The sequence below is a fragment of the Rhinolophus sinicus genome, linkage group LG02, assembly GCF_036562045.2.
Source record: "Rhinolophus sinicus isolate RSC01 linkage group LG02, ASM3656204v1, whole genome shotgun sequence".
NCBI lineage: Eukaryota > Metazoa > Chordata > Mammalia > Chiroptera > Rhinolophidae > Rhinolophus > Rhinolophus sinicus.
In genome coordinates this window covers 108,016,697-108,035,341 of record NC_133752.1, presented here as the reverse complement: position 1 = coordinate 108,035,341, position 18,645 = coordinate 108,016,697, and the positions used below count along the sequence as shown (strand labels likewise).

The window sequence follows — 18,645 nt, the reverse complement described above, 5'->3', positions numbered from 1 at the left end:
ACAAGTAGCAGGACAGGGATGACAGAGCCACGGCGCTAGAAGACAAGCGCCGTCACCCTGTGCAAAGCAGGCAGGCCGCATCGTTCCAGGCCCTCAGGAGAAGGACGGAGGGCCGAGTCCTCAGGCACCTCACAGCCCCGGAAACGCGTGAGCTGGGCAGCCCCAGGCAGGTTCCTTCATGTCGCGGCCCTGGCAACATCCACAGGACAAAATGGAAATCTGTGTGGCCATGTGCTTTCTTCTTTCAGGACAGATCATTTGCACGGTGTTAAGCAAGAGTTATCACACAGCTTGTGACTGCCACCTAACCGCAGGAGCACCGTGGCCGGTCACTGTGCGGGAGTTTTGTCTCCTCTGATGCATTTAACTCCTCGAACTTGCACCACTGAGACATCAGTCATTTGCAGCCAAAGCCCTACAATTACAGGAGACAGGTAAGAACACCACATGCCCCAGCTTCAGTTCTCTAGGACACACCAGCAAATGCACAGATACTCATACAACGTCAGTTTACGAGGGAGAGCCAAGAACAGGGCCCCCTTCGCCCTTTCTTCACTAGAACTTTGACTAGTCTGCAACAACGTCACCAACAGATTTGACCCACAGAGGAAAGAGCACGCACACTACCAACCCACTTGGGAGAATTCCTGGGCATTGGTGTTCAAAGCCTGTACCTCACGCATCAGGTTACACAACCCTCCAAAGACAGGAACCATGAATCACGTCATGGCATCCACGAGGGCTCTTGGAATGAAACGTTACCTATGGACCAACTGCCACTAGCTACTATATTTGTAAAAGAATTCCTTTTCGTGTGCAGGTGGGCTGAGCGACCCAGCTGAGGGCCGAGTCAGGTGAGCACAGGACAGGTTGGCGGCACAGGCAGGAAGCCCCTGGTGGCAGTGTTCCCCATCGCATCCCAAGGGAGCTGACACGCAGCAGAGGACAGCAGCTCCGGCCCTCTCCTGCCACCCAGCTCCCCTCTAGCTTACACAATTAGTGAAAACCAACTCAGTTCTCTGTACTTTAGGCTCCAAAGCAAGTATAGAATTTCTAACAATTTTATCCAATTATTGAGCAGCAGCCTGTCATCTGGATCACAGCCTGACTCAAAACCCACCGCTACTACGGGCTGCAGGCTGCGGGCTGCGTCACTGCCGGACACAGAGGGAAGCTCCTGCTGCTCCGTGAAGATTGTTTGTGGGACCAACCTCACAAACAAACCAACTAGTCAAGCAACGCATGTCTCCAGTCAACCGCAAATTAATTTGCTTCCTTTGCAGATTTTTTTTTTCTCTCTTCCAGTATGAATTTTTCAATCTGTGGTCTTGGGGGCAAATCTCATAAGTCTGTACTTCTTCTAAGTACGGCTGTCCCTCCAGCCTCACCACTGGCAGGCACAGGAAGAGTCCCAAACATCCGCCAAGGAGCTCACCGGGCAGAACAGAGACACACGGCAGACAGTGGGGGGCACCTGGAGCCAAGCCCGAGTCTCCCCATGAACACATGTGGACCTAGGGCCATGTCGGATTGATACGGTCCTGCACATTAATGACATGGTGCTGTGTCTGCCACAGACGGGGTTCTGCAAATGGGAATCCTGCCTGCGGCGCGGCTTGCTGTGGGGACAGAGCTTCTTCAGGACACTCAGGCACAGGCACAGAAATGCTGTGGGGATGCCTAGGCGTCTGCATTTTACTGTGATTCTATGGACACAAAAGTGGGATCACACCTACACTGAGCAACAAATTGCTGGAGGCCAAGGCTGGGCCACCGAGCACACAGAGCCCCAGGCTGACCCCACTCTCAGCAGCCTCGCAGCCCTCTGCTGAGTGCTTGGGGGGGTGGGGAGTGGAGACAAGGCCTGGGGAGCAGCGGCCACTCCTGCAGAAGAACATGGAGCTCAGAGGCAGGACCCTCCCCCCAAGAACAATCTCAGGAAGGCAGCTGACCCTGCAGGCCGCCCAGAGCATAGGGGAGACCACTGCCCAGGAGGAAGGGAAAGAAAAATACCCCCAAAGAGGGCAGGATATGTCTCCTGCCAACAAGTCCAGGCTGAGAATGGCCGCTGTGAGAAATCAGACTAATGTCACCAAAAAAGCCCCATTTCACCTTAGACCCAGGGGCTGAGTGAGAGTGAGCCAGGCCTGGAGGGACACCCCTTCAGACCTCAGGACCACTACCGTGTTTCCCCGAAAATAAGACCTAGCTGGACCATGAGCTCTAATGCGTCTTTTGGAGCAAAAATTAATATAAGATCCAGTCTTATTTTAATATACTATAAGACCAGGTCTATAATATAATAATATAATATAATATAATATAATATAATATAATATAATATAATATAATATAATATAATACAATACTGGGTTTACATTAATTTTTGCTCCAAAAGATTTATTAGAGGGCCGGCCCGGTGGCTCAGGCGGTTAGAGCTCCGTGCTCCTAACTCCGAAGGCTGCCAGTTCGATTCCCACATGGGCCAGTGGGCTCTCAACCACAAAGTTGCCGGTTCAATTCCTCGAGTCCTGCAAGGGATGGTGGGCTCCACCCCCTGCAACTAAAATTGAACACGGCACCTTGAGCTGAGCTGCCACTGAGCTCCTGGATGGCTCAGTTGGTTGGAGCGCGTCCTCTCAACCACGAGGTTGCCGGTTCGACTCCCGCAAGGGATGGTGGGCTGCGCCCCCTGCAACTATGATTGAACACAGCACCTTGAGCTGAGCTGCCTCCCAGATGGCTGTTGGTTGGAGCGCATCCTCTCAACCACAAGGTTGCCGGTTCGACTCCCGCAAGGGATGGTGGGCTGCGCCCCCTGCAGCTAGCAACGGCAACTGGACCTGGAGCTGAGCTGCGCCCTCCACAACTAAGACTGAAAGGACAACTACTTGAAGTTGAACGGCACCCTCCACAACTAAGATTGAAAGGACAACAACTTGACTTGGAAAAAAAAAAGTCCTGGAAGTACACACTGTTCCCCAATAAAGTCCTGTACCCCTTCCCCAATAAAAGAAAATCTTTAAAAAAAAAAAAAAAAAAAAGACGCATTAGAGCTGATGGTCTGGCTAGGTCTTATTTTTGGGGAAACACAGTAGCAAGAAGCACCGAACAGCAACAGCATCTACCGATGGGTGGGGACTGGGCATGGAGAGACACCCTGATTCTGCCCTGAGGCTACATCAGGAATATGGGGCAAGACCTATGGCACCCCCAGCCCAGGATCAAGGTGGAGCTGGAGGAACCGAAGGTGACTATTACAACAACAACTCCAAACCCGCTCACACCAAGGCCAGAGGGACTCAGCCTCCTACACCGCCAACCAAGCGGAAGAGTGGGGCCACTTCCGGCACAAGCACCTGCACTTCAGTCTTGTTAGTGCCAAGTATTCAATCAAGACACACCAAGAAAGCAGTAAAAAACCCACTATCAGCAGACAGACCAATCCACAGAACCAGTGTGGTCACTGACGACTCAGATGTTAGAACCATCAGATGGGGAAGTCTTCAAAATTATGATTCGGATGTTAAAGGCTCTAATGGAAAATGGGGATGACGTATGACGTGCATGAAGGGATGGGGAACTTCAGCAGAGGAGGAAACCGTGAGAAAAAATCAAATGTAAACACAAGAAAATAAAAACATGGTAACAGATGAAGAATGCCTTCAATGGGCTCATCAGTAGATTCAACCCAAATCAATGAACTTGAAGACAGATCAATAATTAACAAAACTGAAACATAAACAAAAAAAGAGTGGATGGGAGAAGCAGAATACAGCGTCTAAGGGCTGTGGGACAACATCCAACACTCTGACGGAAGGAAAACAGAAAGGAATGGGGAAAATAAATTTTGAAGAGATAACAACCAAGAATTTCCAGTATTAACTGAAAGACATAAAACCACAGATTCCAGAAGGTCCAAGAGTCCTGAGCAGGATAAGCCTGACATTACTGGCAGTGATTCTCCACAGGAAGAGACTCCCCCCTCCAGGAAGCTTACAGAATTATCCAGGGATTCCCTTTGCAAAAACTCCCTGCCCAGCAGATGTATGTCCTTCAGCTGTGTGGGAGCAGGAAAAATGGATAAAATCACTTATTTCCATCCACTCAAATCCAAGTGTTTTAAAACAACAGCTGAGAAAGAGAAGACATACATATGATCTGCTACAGGCAGAAGCAAATAAAGTCTACAAAAAAGTATACGAGTATGTAGTACCCATGTCTACAGGGAAAATTGTAATTAACATTTTTTGAAAATCTAAGATGACAGTCTCTTCCCATAACAATTTTTTTAAAAAAACCCTTTAGTAATCTGTGCAAAATTCAGATTTAAAGAACCTCATTTAATATAGCCAACCAAGGAAAAAACTGTGTAGCACCAGATTCACAGATGCTTATCTCAGTGGAGAAGCGATCGTTGAATCATTTGGGATGATAGTGAAATAGCTTTCTCGATTGATCACTGGTGACCAGACGCATTCACTCCCTGAATAAACACTGTTAACATACAACCTCATCGAGGCCACCAACGACACCTTGGTGGCTGAACCAGGGGACATTTTCAAACTTAACCTTTTCTCCCATTTCATTGATGGCTTTTTCTCCATCTCCTTTGGTGGCCGTCAGGCCCACCCCACGTGCATATTTCCTAGGCTCTCTTATGCTGTGCCAACATGTCCTCCTGATGTCAGCTGTCACATGTAAGCCTGTGCCTTGGGAAACGAGTCATCTTGAATGGTATTTCTCCCCTGAGCGACACGTGTTGTATATGAACCACCAACAAGCGATCTTTGCTGAGCGCTGGCTCCTCAAACTCAACACATCCAGACACGGCCACACCTCTCATCCCTCCTTCCCTGTTCTTGTTCCCTCCTGTCCCAATCGAAACTCTGTCCTTCCTGCTAGACTCCTGGTTCTCCTCACCGCTCTCCACAGCCATGGAGTGTGGCCCAGGCTGCCTTCCTAATGCGTCCTGCGTGTTGTGTCCCATCCTTGTCACTGCTTCTAGCTGCTGTAGTGCACAGGAGCCTCCTGGCTACGTGTCACACCCCCACTCCTGGCAGCCCCGCACGGAGCTGCGGTAACTACCTAGGAAAGCCCACTGGTCAGGCCGTGGGCTCTGAGATAGTTATTCCACCACGAACCAGTCATGTGACCCTACAGATATGCTGTAAATTCTCCTCGGGTTTCTCAAACGGACAATGGGGACAATAATAGAGCCCACCTCAGAGGATCTTGTGACACCAGAATGAGATCACGTGCAATCCTAACACATACTAAAATTTTACTCAAGCATATCTGTCACTTCTCTGATGGAACTCCTTCAATGGCTCCTCAACTGTCAAAATACAATCCAAACCGCTGGGTTTGTAGGACCTTCTGTATGATGCACCCTCCATCTACACAGACCCTGCCTGCCACACACAGACATTCTGCCACCCAGTGGTCAGCTCGGGGGACCCGCTCTGGTGGTCACAGCAGGCCCCTCCTTTGCGGGACACCTTGCAGCTCCCAGTAGTCCCAAAGGAAGCGCGTTTTCCAGGAAGCCCTCCCTTCCCGAGGACTGCCTGTTCGTTCTTACTGCACTAATCTCACTTTTTTAAAGACTTTAATTCTTAGAGCAGTTTTAGGTTCACAACAAAATTGAGGGGAAGGTACAGAGATGTCCCATATATACCCTCTGCCCCCCCACTATCAACATCCCCACCAAATGGTACGTTTGTCACAATTGACAAACCCCCACTGACACGTCACCATCACCCAGAGTCGTCCACAGCTGACATTAGGGCCACTCTTGGTGGTGTCCAGTCTGTGAGTGTGGACAAATGTGTAATGACATGTACCCACCATTCTAGTGTCACACAGAGCAGTCTCACTGCCCTGAAACCCTCTGTGCTCCCCTGTTCGTCCCTCCCCCCAACTCCTGGCAACCTCTGATCTATTCCTGTCTCCATAGCTGTGCCTTTTCCAGAATGTCATCGAGCTGGAATCATACAGTATGCAGCCTTTTCAGATTGGCTTCTGTCACTTAGTCATAGTATTTAAGGTTCCCCATGTCTTTTCATGACTTGATGGCTCATTTCTCATTAGCGCTGAGTCGCATCCCCCTGTCTGGATGGACATTTTATCCATTACCTGCTGAAGGGCATCTTGGCTGCTTCCAGGCTTTGGCCAATATGAATAAAACTGCTATTACATCTGTGTGCAGGTTTTACATGGACATAAGTTTTCTGCTCCTTTGGGCAAACACCAAAGGAGTGTGACTATGGGATCGTGCGGTAAGAGGACATTTGGAGAAACCACCAGAACGTCTCCCAGAGTGGCCACACCCTCTGAGTCCCCCCCAGTGACCAGCACTTGGTGTTGTCAGCATCCTGGATTTGGGCCATTTTTATTGGTGTACAGTGGTCCTAACCCCACTTTTGAAGAAATTCACTATCTTGTTTCAGGACGGCCCAAACATAATGTAAGAACAGCGGATCAGGAGGACACGGGACTCAACACCCCACTCAGCAGCTTCACTCAGACCCAGTGCCATGTCTCCCCAGTGATTCTAAGTTTCTTCAAAATCCCAAAATACTTTATTTTCAAATGCTGTTGACATTTACTTCGTGCATAAAATGCTAAAAATTTAAAAGTAAAACAGATACCTCCAACTGTGTGATCGAGCAATGTATACGTTATAAATTTGCCAAATAGTGAGGTTTTTATGGTTTTGAAACTGATAACATTTTCTTATGTATATTCTGGGTATTTGGATGCTCCATTTATATACATTATTAGTACTCTGTGAGAAATGATTTTTTCTGGCTTGAGCTCTGAGCTGAGCTCTGGCCGACTCGTGGGCAGATGGCATATTTGCTGAGACAAAAAGCCCAACTCCTAGCCACCAAGGCGGCCTCGTCCAGACTCCTCAGCCAGTCACACAGTCACACGCCGGCCTGGCTGGAGGGGCTGACCTGCCACATTTCTCACTTGTCCCACACTTAGCTGCTGCTCACACTCCAAACCAACCCTGGGATGTGCGACTCCCACCCAAATGGAAATACTGTCAGCAAGTAGGTTGGGTCACGGGCCACGTGGGTTTAAACTACAATGCAGCTGGATTCTATGTCATTACCATAAATCATATGTATTTACAGCCATGACTACTGAATAATTTTTAAACCATCATTACAGGTTCTATCTTTTTGAGGTTTTTTGTAACTAAGATAGACACTATCTCTCAGTTACAGGCTACTAGTCTCAACCCTGGCTTGGGGAATAAAACTCTTCGCATAATTATCATACTCACAACACAGGGCCCAACAGCGCCCCGGATATAAAATGTCACTCTGTCTGTGCCCATGAGGACAAAGACCCAGAGCGCTTCACTGGCACAGAGTCCCCAGGTGTGCAACCTGCTGATGCCACGCCGCGGCCGAGCACTTTCCTTCACGAGCCACACCCAAGGGCACGCGTGGCAGACACACGTCTCTTACAGCCGCCTTCAGGGTGAGATCCACTCTGCGGCAAAATGACCCATCACTGCACACAAGAGACCCTCTGAGGAATCCTGGAATCGACAAGCCATGTGAGACTTTCTATTCAGAAAATGACAGTGCATGTGGTACAGCAATCAGGGTGATGTCAGTGGGGGACAGCCAGCAAGTGACAACCATCTGCAGTCCCTGGAGCCCGATGTTTACCAGGTTCCTGAAGAGACCGCCAGGTCCTCCCTGGTGCAGCGGTGTCTGTGCCCTGACCCCACGAGACACGGAGGCTAAGGATCCGCCAAGGCTTTCAGGGACAGCAAACAAAAAGCACGGCATATGCCAAGCAGGAAGCCTGAGATACCCGCCTGTCACCCACTCTGGGGGCTGGCGTGGACCCTGACACAGCCACCACAGCACGAGGGCTCCGACCCATTCAGGTCCCAGCTCCTCCCTCCCACGGCAAGCAGGTCCACCTGGACACGTCAGCCTCCACGTTCTGTTCAGCAAACATGTGGGTAATGACGAAGCCGCTTCACAGCTAGTCAAGAGGTACGCTACGACACTGCACTGGGGCTTAGAGCAAGCCGCTAGGCAAAGAGCCAGTGAACACGGGCTTGTGGGGTTGTGCTGCCGTCACACACAGCGACAGGCTGACGAGGCTCCCAGGAAGGAAGTCACTCATCTATAGCCCAAAGCAGGACTTGAGATCCTGCTCAGAAAGCTGAGGTCTCAGAACAAACAAACAAAAAGGTATTTTTTAAAGAAATACCATATTCTGGTTGCCTTGAAAAATGATTTACCTTCCTTAGCATAATTTAGTAACTGTATTTTGTTTCGATCCAAAAAAGTCCAATAAATATAGAAAATCAAAGAACTTGGCAAACGCCATACCCCATTGCAGTTTGTGGCCTCCAACCTTTTCCATTGCACTGTAACAGACATTATTTTAGGATTTCTATTAGCGGTGCCATCCTGGGACACCTGCCAGGATGAGTAAGCAGCTGCAATTCTGGTTCTCAGGGTCTGCTGGGCGAGCACAGATTCCAAGAGCATCTCCCCCTCCCTCCTCTTCCCCACTACCTCACTCTCGTCCTGTCCCCTTAAAAATAAAATAAAAATGCCTTCCACCAGTCAAAAGCACAGTGCTGTTATCACTGCTCCAACAACAGCTCCATATCTGAGGTCCCTCTGCTGAAATCCCCAACACTGACTTGTAATTACGACAGTTTAGTGTATCTCTTACGTTCTAACTGCAGTTTGCTGGGTGACTGGCCTTCTAGTTCAAGGTGGGAATATTACACCCAGTGACGTTCAGTAGGGAAGCATTTGTTAAGAATCTGCCAGGCCAGGGACAGTGGGACACAAAGACAGTGAATCAGACCTCAGGAAGCTTAGACGTCTCCACCTTAAATTCCAGAAGGCAATTTTCTAAAAGTACCTAAGATCGTTAGCCAGTTTCAGCCAATAAGTACAATGTTTAACTCATTTTTACTCTATTCCAATTCTAAATATCAAAGCATCACTATTCACCAAGTAATTATTCCACTTGGAACATCAAGCAGACGACAGGAAGGGCTCCAACGAGGATGGGACGTGGGGACCACCCCAAGGGGCCTACAGAGCGTGCGAACAGAAAAAGTACAATCATGTGCAGAGTCAGAACAAGATGAGAGGTAGGTGACATCAGACAACAAGACAAGGCTGACAAGGCCTCAGGTCAGTTCTCAGACGGGACTCCTGACAGGTGGTCAGGCCACAGGAGGTGCAGCAGCTTCTCGTTCCAAGGAACATCTCACCGTTCTCCTAAGAATCGGGGCAGGGAGCACGCTAAGGCTGGAGTGAAGAGACAAGAGACACGTCCCCGTAGAACACAGAGAGGGCTCCAGACCCCGAGGGCAACGGTCCCAGTTCTGCCGTCTTTACCCTACAGTCACCTTCAGCAGGAACAAAGGCCAAGGCAACACACGCAGCAGGCCCAGACTGTGTTGCCATGGTGAATTGTGTTCCAAACTCACCAATTACAAAATCATTCAAAATTCTTCCTGAGCTTTCATTTCATTTATTATCACACGATAACCAAAGAAATGATTGGGAAGACCGGGCCAACACAGCGCTCAAATCCCCCCTCTGCCACTCAGCTCACGGCCCATGTGATTTGCACATGCATCCAAGTGTGTAAGAAAGACGCTGCACGCCTGTCCCCTCGTGGAGTTCCTCCAGCCCCCAGGTGAGGCGACTGCTGCCCATCAGGACCTGAGCCAACTGAGTCACAATGTAACAACTGGTTGGAATTATCTGTATCATCGTGAACCCTAATCGTGAACCCTAAGGTTGCCTGCCCTAAGGTTGAACCATCGGGGCCCTAAGGTTGGAAAGGGCCTCACAGTCTCACATCTGAAACTCCCCTCCCTCCCTGTCACCAAATCCCAACGGAAACGCCACAAACGAAGTGGGATGATGAGAGCAGAGATGGACCATATCTGCTTCCTGTGCACAGAAGTGTCTCAGGAGTCAACGGTTCAAACCACAATGTCAAACTCAGATGCCTGCAGGAAGAAGGTGGGTAAACGGGGACGGGCTGCCATGAAACTGGAATTTAGGTGCCCTGCTCAAGACAAATTCAAAAGGGTTATTGTTTTCAGCTTTCTTGAGACATAACTGACATATAACATTGTGTATGACGTATAATCGAAAAATACGGTGAATGTTTAAATAAAAATTTGTTACAGTTAAAGACACATTGCCATTAATCCCCCTCAAAATAGCCCCCCTCACTTCGAACATACTTATCCCATCATTCTTTCCACTTTCTGAAGCCGTTCTGGAAGTCCTTTCGTGAGTGTCTCTACTTCGTATCTTCCATCATGACAACGCTCTGTGTCAATATCGCTTCTGGTACGGCAATTTCTGTCAAATAAAAACATTACGATGTGCCCTCATCCACCTTATTCACAGGATCTGGCAACATGTGACTTCTGGCTCTTCCCCAAAGTCAAAATGATTCAGGACATCGAGGCAGCCATGACAGCGCAACTGAAGACACTCATGAAAGAGGACTTCCAGAACTGCTTCAGAAGTGGCAAGAACGATGGGATAAGTGTGTCCAAAGCGAAGGGGAGTATTTTGAGGGGTATTAATGGCAATTATGTCTTTTACTGTAATACTTTTTTTATTTAAACATCACCGTATTGTTTGATCACACCTTGCAAGTTTAAGGTGTACAACATGCTGATTTGATACACAAATACATCACGAATGATCACAACGGGTTCCTTCACCCTTCCATCACTCCACATACTCATAGTTACCTTTTTTTGTTTTCTTTGGTGAGGACATTTAAGTTCTACTCTCTTAGCAAATTTCAGGTATACCATACAGTATTAATTACAATCACCACACTGTTCATTAGGTCCCCAGAATTTATTCATCTTGTAACTGGTAGTTTGTGCCCCTCAACCACCATCTCCCCATTTCAAACCACCATTCTACTCTCTGCTTCTGTGTCTGGCTTTCTGAGGTCCACACAGAAGTGGTACTGCGCAGTACGCATCTCTCTCTGTCTGACTCATCTCACTCAGCATACTGTCCTCCTTCATTCATGTCACAAAAGGGAGGATTTCCTTCTTTTTATGGCCGAATAATATTCCACTGTGTGTCTGTACCACTTCTTTGTCCAGTCCTCTATCGATGGACCCTGAGGTTGCTTCCCTATCTTAACTACTGTGAACATGCTGCAGCGAACATGGGGGAGCAGGGTCTCTTCAAGATACTGATTTCATTTTCTTCAGATAAGTACCCAGGAGTCGAATTGCTGGGTCATAAGGTAGTTCCGTTTTTAACTTTTTGAGGACCCTCCATACTGTTTTCCATAGTGACTGCACCAGTCTGCAATCCCAACAACAGTGCTCGAGGGTTCCCTTTTCTCCACACCCTCACCAACACTTATTTGTTGATTTATTGATGACGGTCATTCTGACAGGACTGAGGTGGTATCTCATTGTGGTTTTTATTTGCATTTCTCTGATGATTAGTGATGTTGAGCATTTTTTCATATGTCTATTGGCCATTTGTATGTCCTCTTCGGAGAAATGTCTATTCAGGTCCTCTGCCCATTTTTTAACAAATTGTTTTTTGGTTTGTTATTGGGTTTTATAAGCTCTTTATCTGTTCACAAGTTTTTTAAATCCTTTCTGATGAAAGAGACTGACTCCGAGCCTGAAGCCCGGGGTTCATATTTGGCTGTATTTGTTGAGTGAGTGAAAGGAGCAGCCACTCCACGAAAGGACCACTCTCTCATACCGCTGGTTAGCACTGCAGCATTTATCCCAAAGCAGCTGCTGAAATAGCTCTCGACAAGGAGAAAGCTCAAAGCTGACATACCCCTCTTCAACTATTAAACCCCTAAATCCACTTTTAGTCCCAGACTCCAGCACAGACCTGTCACCTAACAAGGAGAAGGAAACACTGGTTCGTGCAGCTGGACGGATCTGGACCACAGCCCCCAGTCCTCGCGCAGGACATTGGGCCCCAGCGGAGCCTGGGTACCACGCGATCTCCCAACTGCCAGGGTTATGCCCCGTATCTATGCTTTCCCGAGCACACAGCTAGCTCTGAACCAGCCATGCCTGAGCAGATACAGCAACGTTACCCCAGGACTCTATTCCCAGGTGGGACGGAGCCCAACTGACACAATCGCACAGCACTGGTTCTCAAACGTTCTTCTGCATCGGAACCACTGGTCAGACCGAGTGCTGGGTCCCTTCCAGTTTCTGAGTCAGGGCTGGTGTGGCCCAATCACAGGCACTTCTGATCTCCGGCCCCTGAACCACACGTCAGGGCCCCCGTCCCCAAGCCGACCCAACGGACTCACGTCCCATTGTCCACGTCCCAGCCAAGTCCGCATGGTGATGATCGTCCCCATGATTTTCAAAAACCATCATTCCGTCCGCCTCATCTGAAACACATGCTCTTGTGACTCAAAGATTTGCTACCTAGTAAGCAGCCTTTCAAAATGAGGATGTTTGTTATCACAGAAATTCTGCATGATGCATTACTACTGGCAAAAGGAAACAGCAAGTGACAGAGCTGTGTTTCAGGACATGGGCACTGGTTAAAAGCGCCTGGGCAGTGAGGACGGAGGAGCCCTGGGAGGACGTACGTTACAATGTTAACAGGTTATTTCGGGTGGTGCAATTACTTGTGTTTTTTGCCAAATAATTTTCAATTAACACTACTTGGTATAGGGAAAAAAAAAATCAGTTGCTTTTATTTGTTTGAAAATGTTTTGGGGAAAGTATGCTTTCTTAAAGCTTCCTGATAAAATCAATTTTATTGGCTCTGACCATTTTCATGTGTCCCAGCGTCAGCATGACACAAGAGGAAAGCACATCCTTTGAGCCCAAAACCCTAGTCCTGCATCCACATCCACAAAGTGCACTGCGTCTCCCCACCTCCTGCAAAGGGCCGTGAGGAGAGGGAGCCGGGCCATGAAGCAGCACCCGACAGCTTCGGAGAACCAGCACAAGGCGAACACTGAGGACTTGACTCGGCCACGCAGCTCCGTTTGGAAACCTGGCTTCTTTTCCACTTAGTGTGCACATATCCAGAAGGCACAAAAAGCTACTATATTAAATTTTAATGTGCCTGCACTTTCCCAGCATGGCGGCCAAAGGACAGCACCCCTGAGCGGCTGCGAATGTACTCCGGCTGAAAGCAGGCAGCACTCGTCCATTACAGGATGGACTGTGACGTTAGCCAGAGAACCTTGATAAAGTCCATTTATAAATACTTTAAATATGCAAGATACATAACTAAGTAACTTACTCATAAAGGATTTCCTCAACAAACCTTAAGCCAGCATTTGACGAGAAAATGACAGAATAACACTAACAGTGCTAAGATGGAGAGGCACACAGGTTGCCATGACAACAGAGAGCTCAAAACCACTGTATTTGGGCAAGAGAACTGGGTCTCAATAAGCAAATAAAATCCTAAGGGCCCTCCAGCATCCTGAAAATTCTCTGGCGTGCACACAGCTAACCCACAGCCCCACAGGCCTGGTGAAGGCCCCACCTTCACCCACCCAAGGTTTCCAGGAGCTCACCACCTCCAGACACCAAGGAAAGGTGACCTCGGGTGGTCACCTTTCACTCAACAGTCTCCTGCATTTCACATCCAGGTTCCTGATGCCAACCATGAAAATAAAAATATGTCAAACTCAATTACAGTCACTCCTTCAGCTGGTCACCATTTATGCTAACAATTACAAAGCAGCTTGAACTCTACTGCAACCGGCAGACAACAAACCCTCTATTATCCACAGGCCAACCAGCCCTGTGGAATCGCTTGGCGAAGACTCTGGGCGGCATCCCCACATCTGCCAGTTCCAGTCACACTGACATTAAGTCCCATGACAATGACTAAGAGATAGTCACACACTAGCTTCAGCACAGAGGAAAAATCATGTCAAAATTTAAATACATCCTAAAAATGGAGAGTTGGTAGTCGTGGCAGCCGGTTCCCAGATTAAACGCTGCTCAGAGGGCTTTCTTAGCCAGCATGGCTCTGATGACAGGCTCATACTCTCTGCTCTGCTGGGAAGGCTGGACTCTGTCTGGACCTGTGGGCTAAGCTACGTCCAGCCTGCTCTGTGGCCTCACTGCCAGCACCAGATAAGACATCCGAACACTGTCAAACATTTTTGTCACAGCTTCCAAATGCTGGGGAAGGACAGAGGCGGAATGAGCACGGATGAGAAGGTTCAGTGCAGAATAGAAAAGAATTCCTCCTAAATTTCCAAAGGATTGAAGCCATCCAAGTCCTCATGCCTACTGCCGTGCCGTACTACTGTTTCTCTTAGGGTGACATTATCAGTTACAAGTTCCTCCTGTGTCCAAATACATACAGATACCGATAAAGCATTGAGTCTTTCTAATTACTTTCAAATGGGGACTAGTTGCCTAAAATACCAAAAAAGGAAACTAACCTGAAATTGTATATAATAAAAATTTTAAATGATAACCTTTCAATTTAAAAGAACTAACTGCAGAAGGACGTTGCATTAGATAGTAATGAACTAAAACAGTGACAATTACCCCTGAAGTCCCTTGAAAAAGGTCAATAATAGGCATGTCGAAAGAGATTTTCATAAACTGGAAAACCAGAAGAATTGTACCTAATGGACTACATGATAAATCACTCTACTCATTCCAAAATAAAAAACTACTTAAATTATTTTCAAAAAGCTGATAAGCTACAACTAAATGAAATAATAAAAGAAATAAGGAACCAGTAGTATTCCCATGGATGCTCCTTTCAAACTTCTACCATATTAATCCTCCGTCACATCCACATAAACACTAATACTCACTAATACTTGCTGAGTGCCTGTGACGTGCTAGGCGCTGTTTTAAATGTATAGCCTGTGACCTTCATAATCACCTTGTGACTGAGATGCATTTGATCCCCATTCTGCAGATGAGAAAACGGGCAGAAGGAGGTCAAGGAACCACCTAATGCCACACAGTGAAGAGCAGCTGGTGACTGAGCAGGAGCCCCGCCGGGGCCCCCACAGGAGTTGGGTGGAGCCGCCGTCCTGACAGAACTCTGAACCCCCCTGCAGTCAGGTACCACCCACAGGATGGGGCCGGGCAGGAGAGGGCACCCAGAGAAACGGCTGCTGCCCGTCCGCCTGTCTCCTCAGCTCATCTCCCATTCTGGGTTCCTTGCTGCTTCCCGCAACACTTGGCATTTTCCTTCCTTTCTACCTTGAGCCCATCACACGGCCCCACAGCTCACAGAGGCTCAGTGCTGCACCCGCACCTATTCGGGACAAGATGCAGACACGGGGAAAGTGCCACCGCAGGACAGGACCCCTGAGAATGTCTGGATGAGTCTAACTCAGGAGGCGCTGAGCCCCACAAAGAACAGGACAGCCCAAGACCACCAGACAGTGAGTCGGGATTAAAACCCCCGTTTCACTCTTTTCACTAGAAGTCTCATTTTGGACCATTACTGAACGAATCCGTTAATTACTTACCCCCAAGGCCCATTTGTATTTATTCTTTGGTCACAGACACCATTCACCTGTGAGTTACTTGCAGGAAATAAGATCGATAAAAGACTCATCTCCTTCCTCTGGCTTTGTCCTCGTGTCATTAAGGTAGATCTAAGTATGTCACTCACTGTACCAGGAGTTCTTTAAGCCACCTGGTTTTCTTAAACAGCTAAAAGATGGCTTCGGACACCCCAGTGACCCCAGCCCCACCAGTGACCCGCAGCAAGATCGCTGTGGCTGGAGGCGATGAGCCAAGCAGGCGGACGAGGGGGATTCGTGGACTGTGGCTCGGAGGGCTGTGAACAGCTTAATAAGAAACTGTCTTCCGTTTCTGCGAGTTGGGATCCCAGGGCTGGCTCAATCAGGGCTCCCCTGGGAGGACCGGGAGGACGCAGCAGCACACAGCACACAGGAGAGAAGGGGCTACCAGGGGCAGCCGACGCTCATCGCTGGCTCCATGGAAAAGAATGGTGGCCTGAAGTAGCAGCAGAGGGCAAACAGGACGAAGGGGTGATGGGAGACGCCAGGCTCCATCCCGGAGGCCGACGGGGCTCCGACCCTCAGGTCAGCCGTGTGCCAGGTACTCTCCAAGCCATCACCTAACACAGAATTCTTACAGTAACCCTAAGAGGTGCCATGTCGTCCCTTTCTCCAAGGACAGAAGGCGGATTCAGGCCAATTCCAAAGCCTAGGTTCCTCCTTGGCACCAGGGCCACCCAGACACAGAGCCACTCCAGGGCTGCGAGGAGGAGGAGCGGAGCCCGAGATCTGGGCACTGGAGAGCAGCGCTAAGTATCAGGTCAAGGGCTGCTGGCCCACATAGAAACCTCTGGAATTGGACCAGATGGAGCCTATGCTGGAAGGATGAGACCTGACAATACGGAAACCAGGTCGACGGTTTCCATGAAATCAGCCCCACTGAACGGGTAGCACACGGCCCTTCAGACGTAACCTCGTTACTCCTGGGTTACAGCCTGAAGGTGATCAAACGTGAGTCACTGTGGCTGGTGTTCAAGACCCACAGAACGTGTCCTCAAGGAGGGTGACTGGCTTCCCATCGAGAGCTACTTGTAAGACAGAATACTGTGCAGAAAGCGAGCCACCTCTCATCTCTTTGGTATTGTTTCAGTCTAGTCCATTCTAACTAGATTGCAACTAAATTCTTTCCAGTGTACGTGCGCCAGGAAGAGCCTGGCCTCTGTGCCAGCCGAAGCACCCATGGAACTGACCCCTGGCATATCCACTCCCAAGGAGGGTAGCAGCAACCCCAGGAGCCAAGTGGACGCCAAGCCATAAAACGCCACCGTGGGACTGAACCCCTCTGCATAGAGGAATGTGTGTTACACACTTGACCACATCTCTAACCCGAGAGGCAAACTGTGAGGCTAAGGAAACTACACAGCTCTCAACAGGCAGAACAATTACTGATTGCTCTGTTTTTCTGGTTTGTTTTACTCTTTTTGTTTAAATAATTAAAGATACTTGTTGAAAAGGAAAAAATTCACTATGGACCTAAAAAAACAGTTCTATTTCTAATAAAAGATTTTTAAATTCTCCCATATACTTTTTTTAATAGTTGTAATTACAGCCCTACTTAATGTTAAGCACTTCAACTCCATGAAAGGTTAATTATATGGACTGGTAATTATAAAACTGAAATGACGTACAAAATGTCATAATGAATAATTAATAAGACCTCTTTGATCTGGTTCAGACCAGAGATGCAACGCTAACAGGCTCTGTCTCCTTGGTATGAGGACAATCTTACGGGGGGGGGGGGGGGGGGAATCAACTATCTCGTACCCAAAGCAGGAGCTTATAAGAAGCATTTAACCCTGCCTTAAAATAAGGTGAAAATTTCCATTAGTTTCAGACTTTAACATTTGCCCAAAAAACGCGGAGTGGTAGCTTCCCCACCTTGTGGTCAGGCCGGAGTGGATGTCTTTGTGGTAAACGCTCTGAGACTCGCCCCCACCTTGTGGGCCTGCGCGCGGGGGCGTCAGAGCGGGCGCCTCGGGAAGGCTGCGGGGGAGCGCAGGCGCAGCAGCGGGCGGCACCCTGCCCTCCAGAACACCACGTCTTCGTAGGGGCAAATCATTCATTCAACAATTCAGATCAATAATGAAAGCTATTTGATATATTGTTAAAATAAATTCAATTCACATAATTGTTTAAATTATGAATTTGATTAAAATGCAGATGAATTGTCTCAATTATTAATTCAATTAATGTATTAAAATAGCTCAAATAATTTTTAAAGCGCCATTTGCTTTAGTACTTTCTACTTACTGCGTTTCCCATCTCTTAGAGGAAGCACAGTGAGTATTCTAGAGTCTGATTTTCCCAGGCTTTTATCTGTCTTACGGTGTTTATAGTTTCATAGCAACTTCCAAGTTAACTAAATCTGAGTGAGAATATACCATCTGTAAAGACTCAATTTTGCTTCAAAAAGAGTGACACTTGGGATCACATTTGATACACAGTTATTAATACTGCTTGAATGTGTCACTTTGTAACAACTAATTAGCACCACAGCGCAGGACATTTAGCACTTAGCACCTCTAAGTGTTAGAGCTCTTAAAACATTTTTACAAGAGTATTCTTTATGGAGTGGACCTTTACAGGGAACTCTGAAGACTTTTACAAACTAATTTTACACACTAATTGGGGCAAATCTTTATCAAATGTTCACTCAATGTTAAACAACCCCCTCCAGCAATCCTGTAACAGGTACCTAAAATTTAGGTGTGACGCTTTCAAATGCATTCCTATGCAGTGTCCACACGGGAGCTTGGAGCTCTGACATTTTCACAGTATATAAATGTGAAGTTCAGTGAAGGCATTTTAATATCTTTATATAGATCCGTAATAAAATCAAAGCACCATTTCCACTTTAATACTCTACTTAAAGTACAGCTTTCCATTAAGTAAACCACGAATATTCAATTCCCAATATTCCAATGGATTTTTAAAATTTTTAGGGCCGGCGCAGTGGCTCAGGTGGTTGGAGCGATGTGCTCCTAACACCAAGGTCATGGGTTCAATTCCCACATGGGCCAGTGAGCTGCGCCCTCTACAGCTAAGATTGTGAACAACGGCTCTCCCTGGAGCTGG

At 47.9% G+C, this 18,645-nt stretch overlaps 1 protein-coding gene across 1 annotated transcript in view; it reads right to left on the bottom strand.

The window, feature by feature from the left end:
* The window catches only part of DIP2C (disco interacting protein 2 homolog C), a 341,516-nt gene that overhangs the window by 279,535 nt on the left and 43,336 nt on the right, over positions 1-18,645 (bottom strand). The gene's annotated exons all lie outside the window — the stretch shown is intronic.